Here is a 19,622-nt window from a genome sequence, read left to right as displayed (position 1 = left end):
TTGATTGCATGCCAAGGCACTTGAGTGCATAGATTTTTGTGCATGGCACTAATTCTTGATACTTAAGATATTTAGAATTTTTTTTTTTATTTGCATATCATTAACATGTTTATCAGTTTTGAGATTTCCATAATTCCAAGACTTTTTCTTCTTGGTGTTGCAATTTCAATGTTGAGGAGTGTAGACAACCTAGGGCTTGTATTAGCTACTAAAAGGGGACTGCCCAATAAATGCCCTGTTCTAGATACCAATCAGCTTTACTTTATCACAGCAACCAGATGTCCACTATCAATGGAGCACAAAGTCTTAGAAGAGTTGTGCTTTATTTTTATTTTTTTTGTCATTACACAAATGAAGTGATGTACATGTATTTTTTGCATTGTCAGGCAATTGATTATTAGGAATGGGCGAACAGATTGACTTAAAATTGGACTTGACCAGACATTTCCATAAGATTCGTGTTTGTCCAAACACAAAGCTTTTGGGATTTATCACCCACAAAATACTGTTATACTCTGGGGTCTCCTCAGACCCCAGACCCCAGTGTATAATAAGTGGAGGGCCAATTGAGTTCACCTACAATATTACACTCTCCACACAGTAATATGTCTTACAGTTTTCCCTCTACATAGTATTATGTCTCACAGTAGACCCTGTGCACAATATTATGCCCCATAGTGGGCCCTTCACACAGTATTATGTCCCATAGTGACCCCACGAGTAGTATTATCCCCTATAGTGGGAGGTGAAAAACATAAAAACCACCGTTACTCACCTCTCCTGGGCTTCGGTGCACTCCCTACTGCTTTTGGCTTTTTTCAATATCAGCACAGACATTACATGGGTTGGGCTGGCATCACGATGCATAATGACACCTGCTTGGGCAATGTGACATCTTGGACGTCACTAAAGATGCCCAAAGATTGCAAACAGTCATCTCGGAGTGCAGGAGAAGTGAGTAACATTGGTTTTTATGTTCCCTCACCTTCCCTGGGCCTCTGAAAAGACCCCAGAGTATAATAATAGCAGTATTTGTTGGGGTTACCAATCCTCGCCCCTGGTCACAGTTGCATAATGGAGCCCCAGGGGCAGGATATGGGTCACAAGATGAAGCAGAGGCGCAAGTGAGCAGGAGCGTGGATAGGGCTGCTGCTCTGGTACTTACGCCACTGCCTATATGTAATAAACCAGGGCAGTAATAACGTGTCAGTCCATAGTGCTCTATCCTGCTACTAGTGTCTAGACTAGCTCCTTAGGTTTTACACTGCAAGCAAAAGGGAGATCCCTAGGGACTACTATTATAAAGCAGGAGGCTAGCTATAGCCATAAAAAAAGACCCTATACATTGCCTTGGTAGTAATTCAGGTGTTTGATACTAAATCCAGAGTGAACAGATAGATAATAACACACTTGGACAGGGTGTTGGTATCGGCACAGCTGAATCGAGCCAATAATTAGTGCATGCCCCATCTACGTCTGTTCACACAGGGCTCTCACCCCCACCGCAGTAGTGACTAATAAAGTGCCCCCCTTCCCCTCACAACCAAAATGGCATATGCATGCAAAGTTAGTGATGTACCCCCCCCCAAAAAAAAAAAAAAAAAATTAAATAAAATTGTTAGGTTTCTTTACTGTTACTGACAACATAACTCATATGGTTGCCAGATTGCCCGTCTGGCCTGCGGATCATCACATAGTGAAATATGTCTCACTTCACTGTGTTCTTTTTGATTTAGATTGTGAAGCCTGATTTGGACAGTGTTGACAATATCTATAAAGCTCTACAGAGTATGTCGGATCCATATAAATAAGTAAAATAAAAACCTATTTATTTTTATAAAAAAATTTTTTTGACTAGCTCACAAATTTTTAGTACAAATTTTTTTGGGTGTAGTCCTCCAGGGTGCCCAGAGAATATTGGCACTGGTGCAAAAAATTGTTTAAGATCTCCTTCAGAAGCGGCACTGTACCACATATTGTGATTCCCCCACATAATATAATGCCCCTTAGTGGCCCTCACACAGCATAATTCCCCTACATTGGCATCACACATAAAACTGTCCCCTCCCAGTGGCCCTACAGACATAACATCATAATGTCTCCCTCCAGTTACCCTCATAGTATAAATTCACTCTCCTTTGGTGCCTACAGTATAATTTCTCCCTCCTTATTGCCCCCACAGTTTGATGGCCTTCTCTAGAACAGGGCAGTTTGTTACTGGGAGGCAGGGACTATGATGCTACCGTGTTTCCCAGAAAAAAGGTCATCCCCGAAAATAAGGCATGGGGGAGGTTTCTGTTTAATTGCCTAATATAAGGCACCCCCCAAAAACCATTGCAACACTGTGCGGGATGTTCTGTGTGCACAAGAAAGCCGGCTGCTGCCTCTGCTGTGATAACGTAGGTTGTATTCACTGTCCCTGCTGTAGGAAGAGCTGGGAGATGTCTGCTGTGCATATGCTGCAGGGAGTTGGCTCTCCCAGCTCATCCCACAGCAGCCAGATCAGTGGTATCACAACAGAGGCAGCAGCCGGCTTTCCTGTGCACATGGAACACACTGCACAGCATTCAGCTGGCTGCAAGGCCCACAAAGTGAGGCTCTCTGGCAACTGCCGGCAGCCTCGCTAAGCCCCGCCCACCACTTCCGCTGGCGCGATCAACAGCAGCACCAGCGCTGCTATGAAGATGGAGAAGGTAAATAGCCTACCTCTCCCCTAACCTCCTGCATGTCTTATGGAGCGAGTTGTCCCCCGCTCCATAAGACACCCCCCAAAAATAAGACATGTCCTATATTTAGGACGAAAATTTAATATAAGACACTGTCTTATTTAAGGGGAAACACGGTAGGAGACCCTTTCCCAGCATGAAGTTCAGTTCGGTAAATCTGGTGAACAGACGGACCAAGTTGCACAGGTGAAACTCGGTCATGTGAATCTAGCCTTGGGGGATTGTAAGGTGTCTATTTCCAAAACCATTTGTATGGTGTTGTAGAGCCATTTATTGGAATAGTGAACATACATTTTTTGTGCTGAGAAATTCATTTTTCTATATGCAAATGAGCTGTTTCCTGCACTCAAGTTAGGGATGAATAGACCTAGTCCGGAGGAGGGAGTGTCTTCAGGCCGAATCATGAGGCGAAACGGCCTGAAGAATGAGCATGTCACTTCTTTTTCCGGGAGCCAGAACAAGCCGGCTCCCAGAAAAAAACTCCTGAGTGGCTCCCATTGATTTCAATGGCAGCTGTTTTTTTGGTCAGTATTTTGAGATGAATACAGCCTCAAAATCCTGACCAAAAAAACTCTGTGAACTTACCCTAACAGTCTATTTGCATGTGGAATAAAAGTTGAATTTCTCAGCAACACTTTTACACAAAAAAAAAAAATGTGTGCACTATAAGGGTCTATTCACACGGATTTTTTTTTTGCGAGGATTTGAGGCGTTAAAAATCCACGTGGAAAAAAGCCTCCCATTGACTTCAATGGGTTCCTTTTCCTGCTAGAATTTTTTCAGCGCTGAATCTGACGTGGACTCCACACCAAATTCAGCGCCATTTTTCTCTGTGTGAATGCACCCTAACAACAGCACATATGTGATTTTGGTGGAGGTAGACTCCCTTTACAGTATATATGTCAGAAGGCCACTGTCTACTGGCTCTTCTCTAGCTAATTTCTTTCTGAAATTGTCCTGTGACTACTAATAGCACAATCCACAAGCATGTGCTGTTATCTCAGGGGATAGTTGAAGAGATTGGACAGAGATTAACCGGCTAATGATAAATGAAATGTTCTATCAGTTCCAGTAGTAATGTTCTTACAGTTAGGAAACATAATGAACTTGATTTACCAAAACAACAAACAATGTTTCACTATTAAAGGTAATGGTAAAGTGCTGAAAATTACCTTCCAGCTAGTTGACAAATTGGTGCAGTCTGAATGTACAGAAAATTGTCACTTAAAGAGTGCCCTCTGCTGGGGACTAACAAAACAACATCAAAAAAGTTTTTTTTTTATTTTGTAAGCAATAATTACAATAAGCGTAAACATGTCATGTTAAATAACACTAAGGACAGAGATTTAGGCTTCTGTTGTGTCTCATCATATACATCACTAAAAGGCTTTTATTCCATTGTCAGCTCAGCTGTTGACTTTCTGATGACATCACTTAATCCTATAGCTCATATAATTAACAGCTGTTTCAGTAGTCAAAGCTCGCAAACTCCCAAGGTGCCATGGAAAAGCACAAGGGGCTGTCTAAGTGATAAAGTCTAGAGATGAGCGAACAGTAAAATGTTCGAGGTTCGATATTCGTTTCGAGTAGCCCCTCAATATTCGACTACTTGAATCGAATATCGAACCCTATTATAGTCTATGGGGGAAAATGCTCGTTTCAGGGGTAGGCAACGTTCGATTAAATTATGCTTACCAAGTCCATGAGTGAGGGTCGGGCTGGATCCTCCGAGAAGTCTTCTCCGTGCAGCGTTCCCGCGGCGTCTTCCGGCTCTGAATTCACTCTGCCAGGTATCGGAGAAGACTTCTAAAGGTAGGAGAAGAACCAGCGTTGATTGGCCGACTGCATAGCATTCGGCCAATCAATGCTGGTTCTGCATCGAACTTTTACATTCGAACAGCGAGTGGTACTCGATCGAGTACGAGTATTTTGAATACCGTAGTATTCGATCGAATACCTACTCGATCGAGTACTACTCGCTCATCTCTAATAAAGACTGAACGCTATGTTGCAAATAAGGTGACAGATGGGATGAGAATAATGTAAGGATGAGTGAATATTGTTAGGGCAGAATAGTACAGTTGTGACTTAACTATAGATTTACAATTGGGAAATTACAGCTATGTTGCCGCTGTTGATATTGATAAGCATTGATATGTTTCTGGATATCAATAGCTGTGCTAGATGATACATTAATATGGTTACGTTATTGGCACTTTGTTCAGACTAATGCATGGGGACCCAAAAGATGGAAACCCTGTCCGCTTACAAAGCAGTCACACATGAAAAGCCCGCTGACCCTATAATGGGGTCCACCGGGTTTCTGCAGGTTTCAGTATAAAATCATCAGAAACCTGGCAGACCCCATTATAGTCCCATGACCAGGACTTTTTCACATGATACAGTTAATTATTTAAAGGGAATGTGTCAAAAATGGGCTATTTTTTAAGCCAAGTTTTTTACGTGAAACATATTTTTTGAGAATGTTTGATGACTTTATTATTAATTTTCCATGTCATTATCTATTTTAAAAAAATACTATATACTGCAATTTTCACTCTGGATACTGACACTTTCCATTTCTGACCAATTTTCATTGCAGCAGTCATCTCATTTATATAAAAAATAAGACAGATAGCATAGCAATTGAAGATTACACTTCTATAGGTAAAACACATAGTGACCCATCATTGCATCCACTACAGACAATAGATGATGTGATAGTTTATCTATTCCCTATCCCTGCACAGAGCATGCCTAGAAAAGTCTTTCATAGACCTCAGTTAGTCAGGCCCAGACTATTGTTGCCTAAGGCCATGACTACACTGTAAAGCATACTATTAAATATTGTTAAAGAGGACCTTTCATCAGATCGGGCACATGCAGTTTTATATACTGTTGGAAAGCTGACAGTGCGCTGAATTCATCGCACTATCGGCTTTCCCGATCTGTGCCTGGTGTAAAGCGCTATCGGTCCCATGACCGTAGCGCTTTAGTGTCAGAAGGGCGTTTCTGACAGCCAGGAACGTCCTTCTGCCTCGCGGCGCCTATCGCGCTGTACAGTGTGAGCGGGGAGGAACACCCTCTCCCTCTACTCACACAGCTCGTCCATAGACGAGCATTATCAGGAGGGGAGGGGGCGTTCCTCCCCACTCCAAAGCACAGCGCGATAGGCGCCGCGAGGCAGAAGGACGTTCCTGGCTAAGTGTCAGAAACGCCCTTCTGACTGTAAAGCCCTACGGTACCGGGACCGATAGCGCTTTACACCGGGCACAGATCGAGAAAGCCGACAGTGCCCTGAATTCAGCGCACTGTCAGCTTTCCAGCAGTATATAAAACTGCATGTGCCCGATCTGATGAAAGGTCCTCTTTAACAGATTAGTTCAGGCAAGATGGCCGCCCCTATAATATGAATAGAGAATAATAGCTAAATAATAAAAAATAGAATTTAAAAAAGTCTACAATTTGAAAATTGAATAAAAATTTGCCAGTAATAGTGAGGAATATATTGTCTTGATTATCTTTTAAATGGCCAAATGGCTTTGACCGCCTACATGATTTCTTAGCAATTATGACCACCAAATTCTTATGAACAAGGACATACTGTATGTGCCGCAGACAATTCATATGACAGCTATGGGGCCACTGTTATTTATTATTAGTTTTAGAGCACCGTTGATTCTACAGTGTTTTACATACAAAATATGCAAAAACAAGTATGTGCAGTAGACTAACATAGTGACCAAAGGGTACAGTGGGATAGTGGACCCTGCCCACAAGGTCTTAGAGCTCAATAGCTAGTGGGTGGTGAGAGCCTGTGCTGAAGCCCCATGTGTACACGTTTCACATCTCTAGGAACTACATTTTTAGCAAACAAAGGGGTGTTTTTTTTATTTCTGTTTTTTTACACATCATCAACATATTTCACAGCCCTGTGCAGAGATTATCACCAATGTCTGAGGCTCATTTCACATCTGCGTTCGGTAATCCGTTTAGGGAGTCTGCATGGGGACACCCCTGAACGGACTAGCGAACGCATTGGCAAGAGGTCTAAAGTGAAAGCACAACGGACTCCATAGACTGTAATGGGGTCCGTGCACTTTCCACGTGGTGTCCGCACAGAACATGCAGACAGAAAAGTACTTCATGATCTACTTCCCTGTCCGCATGACTCGTGCGGAGACCACGAGGAAAGCGCTCGGACCCCATTATAGTCTATAGAGTCCGTGTGCTTTCACTGCACACCGCTTGCCAATGCTTTGGTAGTCCATTTGCGGGTCCCCATGCAAACTCCCCGAATGTGTTACCAAACGCAGATGTGAACAAGGCCTGAGTCTCAAAATCTATTTTCCTTTTTTTTTTTTTTTTGGACACACATACATAAGGTTAGCTTTATAGGATGCAGTTAAAGGAGTTTTTGAACACTTTTTAACTGATGACCAATTTTCAGGTTAACTCATCGGTTGAAGATCTGTGGGGGTCCAAAACCCAGGACCCCCGTAGATCAGTCTTTTGAAGTCTATTTCACAGGCTTTGTGATGTCATGTTCATTGGTCACATGAACTGATCGTGGCTCAGGCCCATTCAGGTGAAAGATCTAAACTGCAATACCAAGTACAGCCACTGCACAAATGTATGGCAATGTGCTTGGTAAGTACTGAGGAGATTGTAGCAGTTATGTGAACATTGAAACCTTTTGGGGCTGTTGGAGGATAGGTTATCATTTCATAGGATAGGGCATCATTTAATTCCTGGAAAGTCCCATAAATTCCTGGAAAGGCTTTTACAAGAGTAAGCAATGCCTAAACTGGAATGCAAAGTCTAAGGTAAAACCGTATTCTTAATATTTAAATTCCACATAAAGTGTTTATTTCCAGGTTATGTCCCTTGGTATCCCCTTATTAAGAATAGGTGAACAATAGGCAGAGGTGTGGTGAAAATTACCAGGTTGTCTGACTACCTTGTGGTTGGCCTTAGCTTAAATGGAGATGACGTAGGTACCTATAGTGTTGGCCAAAAGTATTGGCACCCCTGCAATTCTGTCAGATAATACTCATTTTCTTCCAGAAAATGATTGCAAGCACAAACTCTTTGCTATTAATATCTTCATTTATTTTGCTTGCAATGAAAAATCACAAAAGAGAATGAAAAAAAAAGTCAAATCATTGATCATTTTACACAAAACTCCAAAAATGGGCCGGACAAAAGTATTGGCACCCTCAGCCTAATACTTGGTAGCACAACCTTTAGACAAAATAACGGCGAACAACCGCTTCTGATAACCATCAATGAGTTTCTTACAATGCTCTGCTGGAATTTTAGACCATTCTTCTTTGGCAAACTGCTCCAGGTCCCTGAGATGTGAAGGGTGCCTTCTCCAAACTGCCATCAAGAGATCTCTCCACAGGTGTTCTATGGGATTCAAGGCTGGACTCATTGCTGGCCACTTTAGAAGTCTCCAGTGTTTTCTCTCAAACCATTTTCTAGTCCTTTTGTTTTGGGTCATTGTCCTGCTGGAAGACCCATGACCTCTGAGGGAGACCCAGCTTTCTCACACTGGGCCCTTCATTATGCTGCAAAATGTGTTGGTAGTCTTCAGACTTCATAATGCCATGCACACGGTCAAGCAGTCCAGTGCCAGAGGCAGCAAAGCAACCCCAAAACATCAGGGAACCTCCGCCATGTTTGACTGTAGGAACCGTGTTCTTTTCTTTGAAGGCCTCTTTTTTTTCCTGTAAACTGCATGTTGATATCTTTTCCCTAAAAGCTCTACTTTTGTCTCATCTGACCAGAGAACATTCTTCCAAAACGTTTTTGGCTTTCTCAGGTAAGTTTTGGCAAACTCCAGCCTGGCTTTTTTATGTCTCTGGGTAAGAAGTGGGGTCTTCCTGGGTATCCTACCATACAGTCCCTTTTTATTCAGACACCGACGGATAGTATGAGTTGACACTGTTGTACCCTCGGACTGCAGGGCAGCTTGAACTTGTTTGGATGTTAGTCGAGGTTCTTTATCCACCATCCGCACAATCTTGCGTTGAAATCTCTCGTCAATTTTTCTTTTCCGTCCACATCTAGGGAGCTTAGCCACAGTGCCATGGGCTTTAAACTTCTTGATGACACTGCACACGGTAGACACAGGAACATTCAGGTCTTTGGAGATGGACTTGTAGCCTTGAGATTGCTCATGCTTCCTCACAATTTTGCTTCTCAAGTCCTCAGACAGTTCTTTGGTCTTCTTTCTTTTCTCCATGCTCAATGTGGTACACACAAGGACACAGGACAGAGGTTGAGTCAACTTTAATCCATTTCAACTGGTTCAAGTGTGATTTAGTTATTGCCACCACCTGTTAGGTGCCTCAGGTAAGTAACAGGTGCTGCTAATTACACAAATTAGAGAAGCATCACATGATTCTTCAAACAGTGCCAATACTTTTGTCCACCCCCTTTTTATGTTTGCTGTGGAGTTATATCCAATTTGGCTTTTTGGCAATTCTTTTTGTGGTTTTCCATTGAAAACAAATTAAATGAAGATAGTAATACCAAAGAATTTGTGATTGCAATCATTTTCTGGAAGAAAATGAGTATTATCTGACAGAATTGCAGGGGTGACAATACTTTTGGCCAACACTGTATAAGTAGTCCGGCTGATGGGCTGGTAACATACTAATATACTGGTATGTATCAGAACAATAAACAGACAAGTGGAAGAAAAACAGCATCTGAAAACAGAAAGATGATATCCTTCACGTGGTAAAGCTTGTCAATGATTAGATCTTCTAGAGATCCTGTTTAGATAGTACAATATCAGAATGAACAGTTTTTAATAACAGCAGTATAGTATATTGTACAAGCCTTGAATAAATGTGATGCAAAGCACATGTACAGGCAAAATTCTCTTTTATGTCCATGGTAGATACATTGATCTGTTTCCCACAGAATGCATCTGGCATGGCAAAAGACATATGCTCAGCAAGTGTGGGCTGTGGAACAGGAACCTAAAGCCTGTGCGCAACCTGTGCAGCTTTCATGTGGACAGTCATGTATACCATGTCCCGTCTGGTTTTCAGAATATTGTATGAGATTAAGCAGGACATGATAAAGGATCTAGGAGCTCTGACAAAGCGGTCATCTCTCATGATTAAATTAGAAAACATGCTTTGAGAGCTAGCAGCAATTACACCGTACCATTCTCTCTACATTCCAACATGTCTAACATTAAGCAGACCTCCTCTGAGTACTTTGGGATTCTGTTGTGCTCTGTTCTTCAAGCTCAGGTGCAACCCATGTCAATGACCATGTCCATATCAAAAGCCAATGAACTGTAAAGTGCTCTCACAAGAAAAGTGGAAAGACAATCAAATGCAAAGTCAATCACTGATTCTGGCACTGAGATAGTTAACAAAATGCAAGAGTTCCCTGTAAAATCAACTTATGTTAGCGCTGCTAGAATTTATCAGGTTTTATAGGGTTAAACATATAGGATAAAAGATTACAGTAAGTTTTTAACAAAAAAAAAATACAGTTCTATCATATTTTTTTACATTTTGTTTTTATAGCGTTTTTTTGCATTAAAATGACATGGCAGCTTTGTCTAGCAGGTCATTACAGTGATATATTTATATTGATTTTATCATGTTTTACCGCTTTTACAAATAAAACATCACTTTATGAAAATGAAGGATTTTCTCGGGATCACCGTATTCTGACGCCTATAACTTTTTTACCTTTTGTTCATGGTGATATGAAAGGGCTCTTTATTTGCACAGTTGTGGTTTTAATTGGCACCATTGTTTGATATATATTAATTTTTGATCACTTTTTATTGCTATTTTTTTGGGAAAAGTGAGTGGGACCAAAATATGTTAATTAGTGCATTTGGTTGTTTTTTTTTTGTTTTTTTTTTACTGGATGGAATAGCATGCCACTGCAAGATACTGTGGTAGCCATGCTGGTTCAGTATGCCTTCAATTTTGAATAAATCCCCAACAGTGTCACCAGCAGAGCACCCCCACACCATCACACCTCCTCCTCCATGCTTCACGGTGGGAACCAGGCATGTAGAGTCCATCCGTTCACCTTTTCTGCGTCACATAAAGACACGGTGGTTGGAACCAAAAATCTGAAATTTGGACTCATCAGACCAAAGCACAGATTTCCACTGGTCTAATGTCCATTCCTTGTGTTCTTTAGCCCAAACAAGTCTCTTCTGCTTGTTGCCTGTCCTTAGCAGTGGTTTTCTAGCAGCTATTTTACCATGAAGACCTGTTGCACAAAGTCTCCTCTTAACAGTTGTTGTAGAGATGTGTCTGCTGCTAGAACTCTGTGTGGCATTGACCGGATCTCTAATCTGAGCTGCTGTTAACCTGCGATTTCTGAGGCTGGTGACTCGGATGAACTTATCCTCCGCAGCAGAGGTGACTCTTGGTCTTCCTTTCCTGGGGCGGTCCTCAGGTGAGCCAGTTTCTTTGTAGCGCTTGATGGTTTTTGCAACTGCACTCGGGGACACTTTCAAAGTTTTCCCAATTTTTCGGACTGACTGACCTTCATTTCTTAAAGTAATGATGGCCACTTGTTTATCTTTACTTAGCTGCTTTTTTTCTTGCCATAATACAGATTCTAACAGTCTATTCAGTAGGACTATCAGCTGTGTATTCACAACTACACAACACAACTGATGGTCCCAACCCCATTTATAAGGCAAGAAATCCCACTTATTAAACCTGACAGGGCACACCTGTGAAGTGAAAACCATTTCCGGTGACTACCTCTAGAAGCTCATCAAGAGAATACCAAGAGTGTGCAAAGCAGTAATCAAAGCAAAAGGTGGCTACTTTGAAGAACCTAGAATATAAGACAGATTTTCAGTTGTTTCACACTTTTTTGTTAAGTATTTAATTCCACATGTGATAATTCATAGTTTTGATGCCTTCAGTGGGAATCTACAATTTTCATAGTCATGAAAATATAGGAAACTCTGTGAATGAGAAGGTGTATCCAAACTTTTGGTTTGTACTGTATCTGTTTATGTCATGTGTTTTTTAAATGTAAGGCTCCGTTCCCACGGAGTAACACGCCACGCATTCAGACACGTTTACACGTGTCAGAGTGGGAGCGCTCAAAACAGATCCCATTTACTTCAATGTGTGCCGGCACATGTGTGAAATCAATGGGAGGCTTTTTAACCCATTGATTTCAATGTGTAGCGCCTGTAAGCTGCACACATTGAAGTGAATGGGATCTGTTTTGAGCGCTCACACTCTGACACGTGTATACGTGTCTGAATGCGCGGTGTGTTACTCCGTGGGAACGGAGCCTATAGGTGTATTTTTGTTTGTTTTTTACTTTTTACCTGTCCCACAAGGGGACTCTCTGATCCCCAGTGCAATGTATTTCAGCACAGTACACATAGGCTCACTATGTGTGATGGACATAGTAAGCCTGGAGGATGATGCTCAGCCTCCTGACTGCCAAGGCAACTCCTTGGACCTGGGATTGAAGGGAGGGCAATCTTGTCCCCGGACCAACTGGATGCCATACTGGCTATTGATCAGGGCATCCAAGAGTTTAATCTGTCGAAGTTAGAGTGTCTTTGGGAATATTAGTATACCTGAGTAGGGGGCCCACTCAGATGTGTTTCAATTCCCCCGTTAGAAATCCTAGCTATGCCTCTTGCTGCATAGGAACTGCATCAAACTATGGGGTATCTCTTCTGTCTCAGTTTACTTTTCATTATTACTTCCCATGGCTCTCCACAGCAGAAAGACAAAGCAGAGTTTAGGCTTTCACTAAATGAATGGGGCTGATCAGCTGCGAGTCTTGCTGGCTGATCAGTGATGGAATCTATGGTAATATTGAGTTGAATGCTTCTTTTTTCAATGTCCTGTTTTGATTTCTGTGTCCCATTGAAGACAATGAGAAGAAAAATCAGGAGAGAATTTGGCACAACCTCAAAATCGAGACCAAATTTGTATATGTGACCATACCCTGATATTTCCTACGGCATTCCTAGCATGACATGTAGTCAAAAGAATGGCATGTTGAAATTAGCTGGTAAACAGGGGTCCTCTAAGGCTATGTTCACATCTGTGTCAGAGGTTTTGAATGAGGATCCTGCATTTAGGACTTTTGCTGCCAGCAAAATGACAGCCATCATTACGGATAGCCTCTGGATCTCATTATAATCAAGGGGGTTATGTCCAGCATATGACAGATCAGTCCCAGTCGGGATATCCAAAGGTAATGTGAACACAACCTATAGATGCTGTACCAAAATGTACCTATTTAATCATCCCTTACTGCAAAATAGGACAACACTGCAATTTTAAGATTCCATAAGCTCTATAGAACAACCTATTTCTGCAAGAATCATTGATGGGGCATGGAGGCTCTCTCAAGCCTGGGAATACAACTTTGCATATAAATTATGGTGGTATCATCACTAATTTCCGCTATTCAGTTGGTATTTCTGAAAAACGTTCTTAAATAACCTAAAAATCTAAGAAAAACAGTGATTTTTGGAACCTAGACATGTTGTTAGGCAATTCCTAAGTAGGAAACAGTAATTTCAGGCGTTGCAAGTGAACCATCAAGTTTATGTTGATACAATGACTTTTTCCTTTTCACAACAGTCCCTGTGGAAGCACTAAAGTTAGGAAGTACTGTTGGGAGGAATATTTGTAGTCCCAAACCTATTTGCAGTTCTGTACTTAGCGAAAGGAAATTCATTTTGAAGCGTGGGCCATGTGAACTGTTCCTCTAGAGACCTTTTAACAGGAGTTGTTCCAGGTAAAAGGGAAATTAATTTTCAACATTTAACCACATGTTTAATATTCATAAACTTTTTTGACTCCTTGATTCGTAAAGGATTATGTTTAGAAAACTATTAGATACCAGACAATATGGGAAAACGTCTGCCACAAATAATAGCAGTTTACATTACGGGCTTAAGCACTTGTTCCTAATAATACATATGATAATGTGTAAAATGATGTCTGAAAAATGCTGATAATCAGATGAAGCGTCGGATAATCAGAAAGTAGAACTGGAACTATACAGATGCAGCAATCTTCTTCTTGAAAAACTGTCTGGACAGATGTACAAATGACACATACAAGGCTTGTGCCCACGATGAACATCAGATTTTTCATTTTTACTTGAAATCACTGTAGGATTGAGTAAGCAGAAAAAGACAGTTTACCACTATGATGTCTGGCTTAATGTCTACATAGTCCTTTTATCCAGCCATAAAACCTGGATCATAACTGTTTCTCAAAAGATCTACAGAATTATTTTGATCCTTTGATTGCAGAAAGATTTGTTGCAGCACCTGTCAGTGGCATTCCAGCCTGTATCAGATCATGTGATAGGGAGTGCACCCGGAGCTTAATGCTAACATATATTCAGCACATACGTTCTCTGATACTTGTCTAAGATAGTATCACACCGGAGATTTATCAGTGCAACTAAAAAAAATAAAAGAGAAAATACAAGCCTCAGTAAACTGTATATACAGAAAAATGGTTGAAAATTACAGAAGTTTAATGTTATTGATACCATAGGTAGGTTTTTAATAAATATTTTATTTGCAAGATTTTGTACTGTATATGTACCACAACATATAGCAAACTGCAGAATGCTGTTCACTAGCAAATCTGTCAGACTGGCATAATTGCCAACATGCAAGAATGTTTTCTAGGGACAGTTTATGGTGTAGTATGCCAAGCTGCCGGGTTTAAAGGGGCATGGCTTGTCACAGGACAAAAATACAAAAATATATTGTCTTCCAAATATTCCCTGTACCTTGTCCTTACTATGAGGAAGGATCTTACAGTGGGAAAGGTATAGAGGCAAGGGGATGCCCTTAAATGCCATTTACTGTTTCACTTCCGCTGCCAATGTTTGCATTATGTAATAGCTACTGCTCCACTGATTCCAGCATAGTTGTATTGTGTCTCTATTAGTTTTGTGTTTTATATGCTATTAAGGCTCTGTACTGTCAGGTTGGAGCAGGCAAGGGGTGCGATTCTGAGCTCTGACACTGTCCACCTCTGATCAGAGCTCTGAATCAGGGACTCTTTCCTGTTTCAGCCTGACACTATGCACCTGACAGTACAGAGATTAAAGGGAGTCTATCATTGCAAAAAAAAGTTTTTTAACTAAACACCATGTATTGTAGACTTTATAAAGGCTATTCTAGCAGTACCTTTATTTTCAAGATGCATCCTGTAGATTTTGAACAAAGTGACTTTTCCTTTTTAGCGGTAGCATCTTCAGAGAACACAGGGGGCTTATACTTCCTTCACAGAGTACAGCTGCATCATTGCTGGATCCCACCTATTTATCGTTAGATGCCGCCTCTTCTAATTGTAGAGCCCCCCGTCCTCGTGCTAGTGGGTTACTAGAATCTCAGTGCTGCTCTTCCATGTGCCTTTCTTGAAATCTCACATATGTGCAGTATGCTTGGTAACTTTGGGTCATGGCTGAGCATACTACGCATGCTCCATGAGCCATCTTGGTTTACCGAATGAAGGAATGTACTGCGCATGTCCAGTACAGTCTTGTCGTTCTATGAGCTACAGAGCATACTGTTCTCTCTGCTGACTTTCTTCTTCATTTATAACTGAAGGAAAAATGCCGGCATTTTCGTAGGTACAATTTACATTTCTGCTGAGGTAATTTTTCTGCAGTGTGTGGATGGGAGTCATTAGAATCCCATCCACGTTGCAGGGACTGTAAAATGCTGCCGTTTACGCCATATGGGGCCCCGGCCTAAAGGAACCAACTTGTGACAGACATTGACAGCATGGTGCTAGGTGATAGACCCACCACGAAAACAAGTTGCCACAGAAAGAGTTGATTCTGCAATAGGATAACCCTACAGCCTTCGGAAGAAGTCAAGCTGAGTTTACAGCCATCAAACTACCACCAAAAATGTCAATCCCTTTAATATTCTATTACATTATAGATACAGATGAACATTGTAAAGTGATTCTGTTCGAATTGTTTTTTGAGCAGATCTACTTAATTCCTAAAGTATCTTCTAGAAAACATTTCTTTCGTACCAATTTCTTCTATTTTTCTTGCACATTTCCCTTCTTGAAAAAAAGATATTAAATTCCAGACTTGAAAATTTGCTAAGTGCACTCATAGTGTGGATTATAAATGACTGAAATCCAACCCGATGGCCATTTGCACTGGAAATTAAGTCATAGTCACATTTGACCTGATGAAGGCTTTGATTCACACAATAGAGACTCTAAAACCTATTACTCCAAACTCCTCGCCATCCAAAGTGTTCAAACCAATATGTCCTTGCATCTCAGTCCTAGAAATTAAAATACATTTTATAATTTAAAAAAATCTGTTTTAATAAAGAGGGGTGTCACTTTTGACATATTCCTTTTTTCTATTATGCATCATTATTTTGTTCTCTGAATGCATTGTAAAGAATGGATGTTGTAATGGACAAGGATACACAGTATGGTCAAAAGTATGTGGATACCAGACTATCACATCCATGTAGAATTGGTACACACTGCAATCTAGAATCATGGACAATAACATAGATGGAGGATGTCCTGTGCGGAATACACTTTTGGTGTCCCCATCCATCATACTAACAATAGGATATATATATGTACCCTGAAGGCGCTGTTTCTCAATCTTTTCAGACTCTGGACATCTCAGGAAAACACACTTCCCTGGGGCACTCTTACCAAATAATTTTTACCAAAAGACAAGAAATGCGAATGTTGATTTGATTTTAGCACAGTTTTTGAAGTTACAGCAAGAACATCTGAAATAAGTTTGTTTCACTTGTAAAATTAGAAAATCTCACCAAAAACCACATCAAAACTGCATGAACTTTTTTTTGCAGTTTTGATGCAGTTATAATTGCTCAACAGCTGTACAGTGTAAATGCACCCTCAAAGCTACACTGTCCTGTACGTCACACTCAACCACCTCCATCCAACACAAAATTAATCTTTAACCATCGCTATGCTCCCTAGTGGCTCCAAGACACCTAAAAATGCTCCCTAGTGGCCCCAAAGCACCTAGTAGTACTCTCCAGTGGCTCCCAAACATCTAATAATGCTCCCCATTGCCCCCAGACAACTGATGATGCTTCCAAGTGGTCCTCAAATACTTGTAGCTCACCAGTGGTCCCTAGAAAACTAATAATTAGAGATGAGTGAGTAGTATTCGATCGAATACTACGGTATTCGAAATACTTGTACTCGATCGAGTACCACTCGCTATTCGAATAGAAAAGTTTGATGCAGAACCAGCATTGATTGGCCGAATGCTATACAGTCGGCCAATCAACACTGGTTCTTCTCCTACCTTTAGAAGTCTTCTCCGTGCAGCTTCCCCGCAACGTCTTCCGGCTCTGAATTCACTCTGCCAGGCATCGGGCCTGGCAGAGCCGACTATGCATGTCCACTTGTACTGCGGGCATGCGCAGTCGGCTCTACCCAGCCTAGTTGCCTGGAAGAGTGAATTCAGAGCCGGAAGATGCCGCGGGACGCTGCACAGAGAAGACTTCTCGGAGGATCCAGCCTGACCCTCATTCGTGGACTTGGTAAGTATAATTTGATCGAATGTTGCCTACCCCTGAAACGAGCATTTTCCCCCCATAGACTATAATAGGGTTCGATATTCGATTCAAGTAGTCGAATATTGAGGGGCTACTCGAAACAAATATCGAACCTCGAACATTTTACTGTTTGGTCATCTCTACTAATAATGTTCCCCAGTGGCCAGTTGTGTTGACACATAATAAAGAAACTGTAACAGTTACTCCTCCTCTTTTCCCTTGAGCTCTCTCTCCTTTCCAATTGATTTTTCAAGGAATTTAGTGATGAGCCATTATTCCTAGTAACACTGACAACACAATGATATTCTGCATCTTAGGGACACCAATACATGCAACAGGCAACACATATTAGGCCCACTATGCTAATAAAATGGTTTGCCCGAAGGCCACCTCTAAAGGTGTAGATGCAGACTCCCTGTTATTCACCCTTTAACCCCCATACTGAGATCTGAATTTGGTTGCAAGGAGACTGCCAGGTAGCTACTCCATAAGGTCATCTTGGTGTTGGTATCAGCTGATCAGGCAGGTCAGGGACTATTGTGCAAGGCTCCATGATAACAGACAAATAACAGTGTTACTAAATCAGGCACAGGCTGAAACATGCAGATAACAGAGGCTAGTTTTAATACAGGAATTCAAATTAGGACAATATGAAAGGTAGCATATATAATGGAAGGCCCCTAGGCCAAAGGTAGCATAAGAACAAACAAAGCAGAAGCTGTAGGACAAACATTTAAAGCAGAAGACCTAAAAGTCTTAGGTAGCTGAGATACATGTATGGCAGAAACCTGAAGGCTGAAAACAGAAGGACAAGCCTCCAAATATGGCAGATGGAAGGACTTTCATACAAACATAGGAGACAGAAAGACCCGTGTCCAGACATGGTAGATAGAAGGAAAGACGTCCTCAGAGACAAGGCTACCAGGTAGGAGGACAAAAGCATCCACATAGACAGGAATACAAGGCAGAAGGACTAATGCATCCATGAATGAATCTGGTGTCAGATATGCCTCTAATAACAGAATATGAGACAGACAGACGAAAGTTGCTCAGCCAGCGTGTGACTAGAGAAGCAGATAGGGATTGGCAGGAGGAAGATTAGCAGGTGAGCACACTAATCCTAAAAAAACTGGAGCACACTCACAGAGGGAGTCAGGTAGCTAGGGCTGTTGGGAAAGTTAGTACACCTGCATGCAAATAGTGTCGGTGTCACAATACAATTGAATTCAAAGAAAGGAGATGAGCTTGTATGTGCCCCCTTACACCCTGGAAATCTGTGGAAAGGCAAGATCTCAATTATTGTTTCATTTGCTGCTAAAAGAGTTGCGGTTGGGGAACTGTGTAACTCAAGTTTCTTCACACCAGAGTTGCCAAAGGAATATAGTAATATACTTAAACTGGCTAAAGATGGGTACCTACCAAAACAAAATTGTGTTTTCAAATCCCCTGACACTACATTCCCAGCACTGTCTGAGTCGAAGGTGCTCTACACATCCTAGTGTCTCCTGACAGAAAATACTTGGCGATATCTGTTCAGCCAGTAATAACGTTTTATTCTCCAAGTAAGCCACGTCTTTATGGATATGGCTATGAACACAGGGGTAGTCATGCTAAATCATACAACTGTCTCTCTTCCATTTGTGAGATGTCCTCTCTTTTTCTATACATGGTGATGGTGGTCAGCAGGGCCCTGATGATAAGGGCAGGAATGACCCAAGAAGCAGCAGTGCAGTTGAACCAAATGATGAAACTTAACTGAGATAACAACAATAGATGCAGCTTTTTAGATAGGGGTTGTAAGGCAATGGGAACTCCACAGTGGGTGATGGTCCTGAGCAGTGGCATAACTAGGAATGGCATGGCGGGGCCCCGTGGCGAACTTTTGACATGGCCCCCCCAACTGACAAGGGACGCCGAACACCTCGACCGACTGCCTCCTCCGCACTCTATTATGTCCCTTAGTAAGCCCTGCACACAGTATTATGTCCCTTAGTGGCCACTGCACACAGTATGATGTCCCTTAGTGGCCCCTGCACACAGTATTATCCCCCATAGTGTCCGCTGCACACAGTATTATAGCCCATAGTGGACACCCATAAACAATTATTATACTCTGGGGTCTTTTCAGACCCCAGAGTATAATAATCGGAGACCCGGGGGAATAAAACCATAAAAAATTACTGTTTCTTACCTGTCCCCCGGCTCCTACGCTTCTTCTCCGCTGCCGTCCTTCTTCTATGACGTCGGATGTCACATGACCCGGGAAGCAGGCCAGGTTCATGTGACGTCAGAAACGTTAG

Source organism: Leptodactylus fuscus, chromosome 1, assembly GCF_031893055.1.
Source record: "Leptodactylus fuscus isolate aLepFus1 chromosome 1, aLepFus1.hap2, whole genome shotgun sequence".
NCBI lineage: Eukaryota > Metazoa > Chordata > Amphibia > Anura > Leptodactylidae > Leptodactylus > Leptodactylus fuscus.
Note: the sequence above shows the minus strand (reverse complement) of the source record.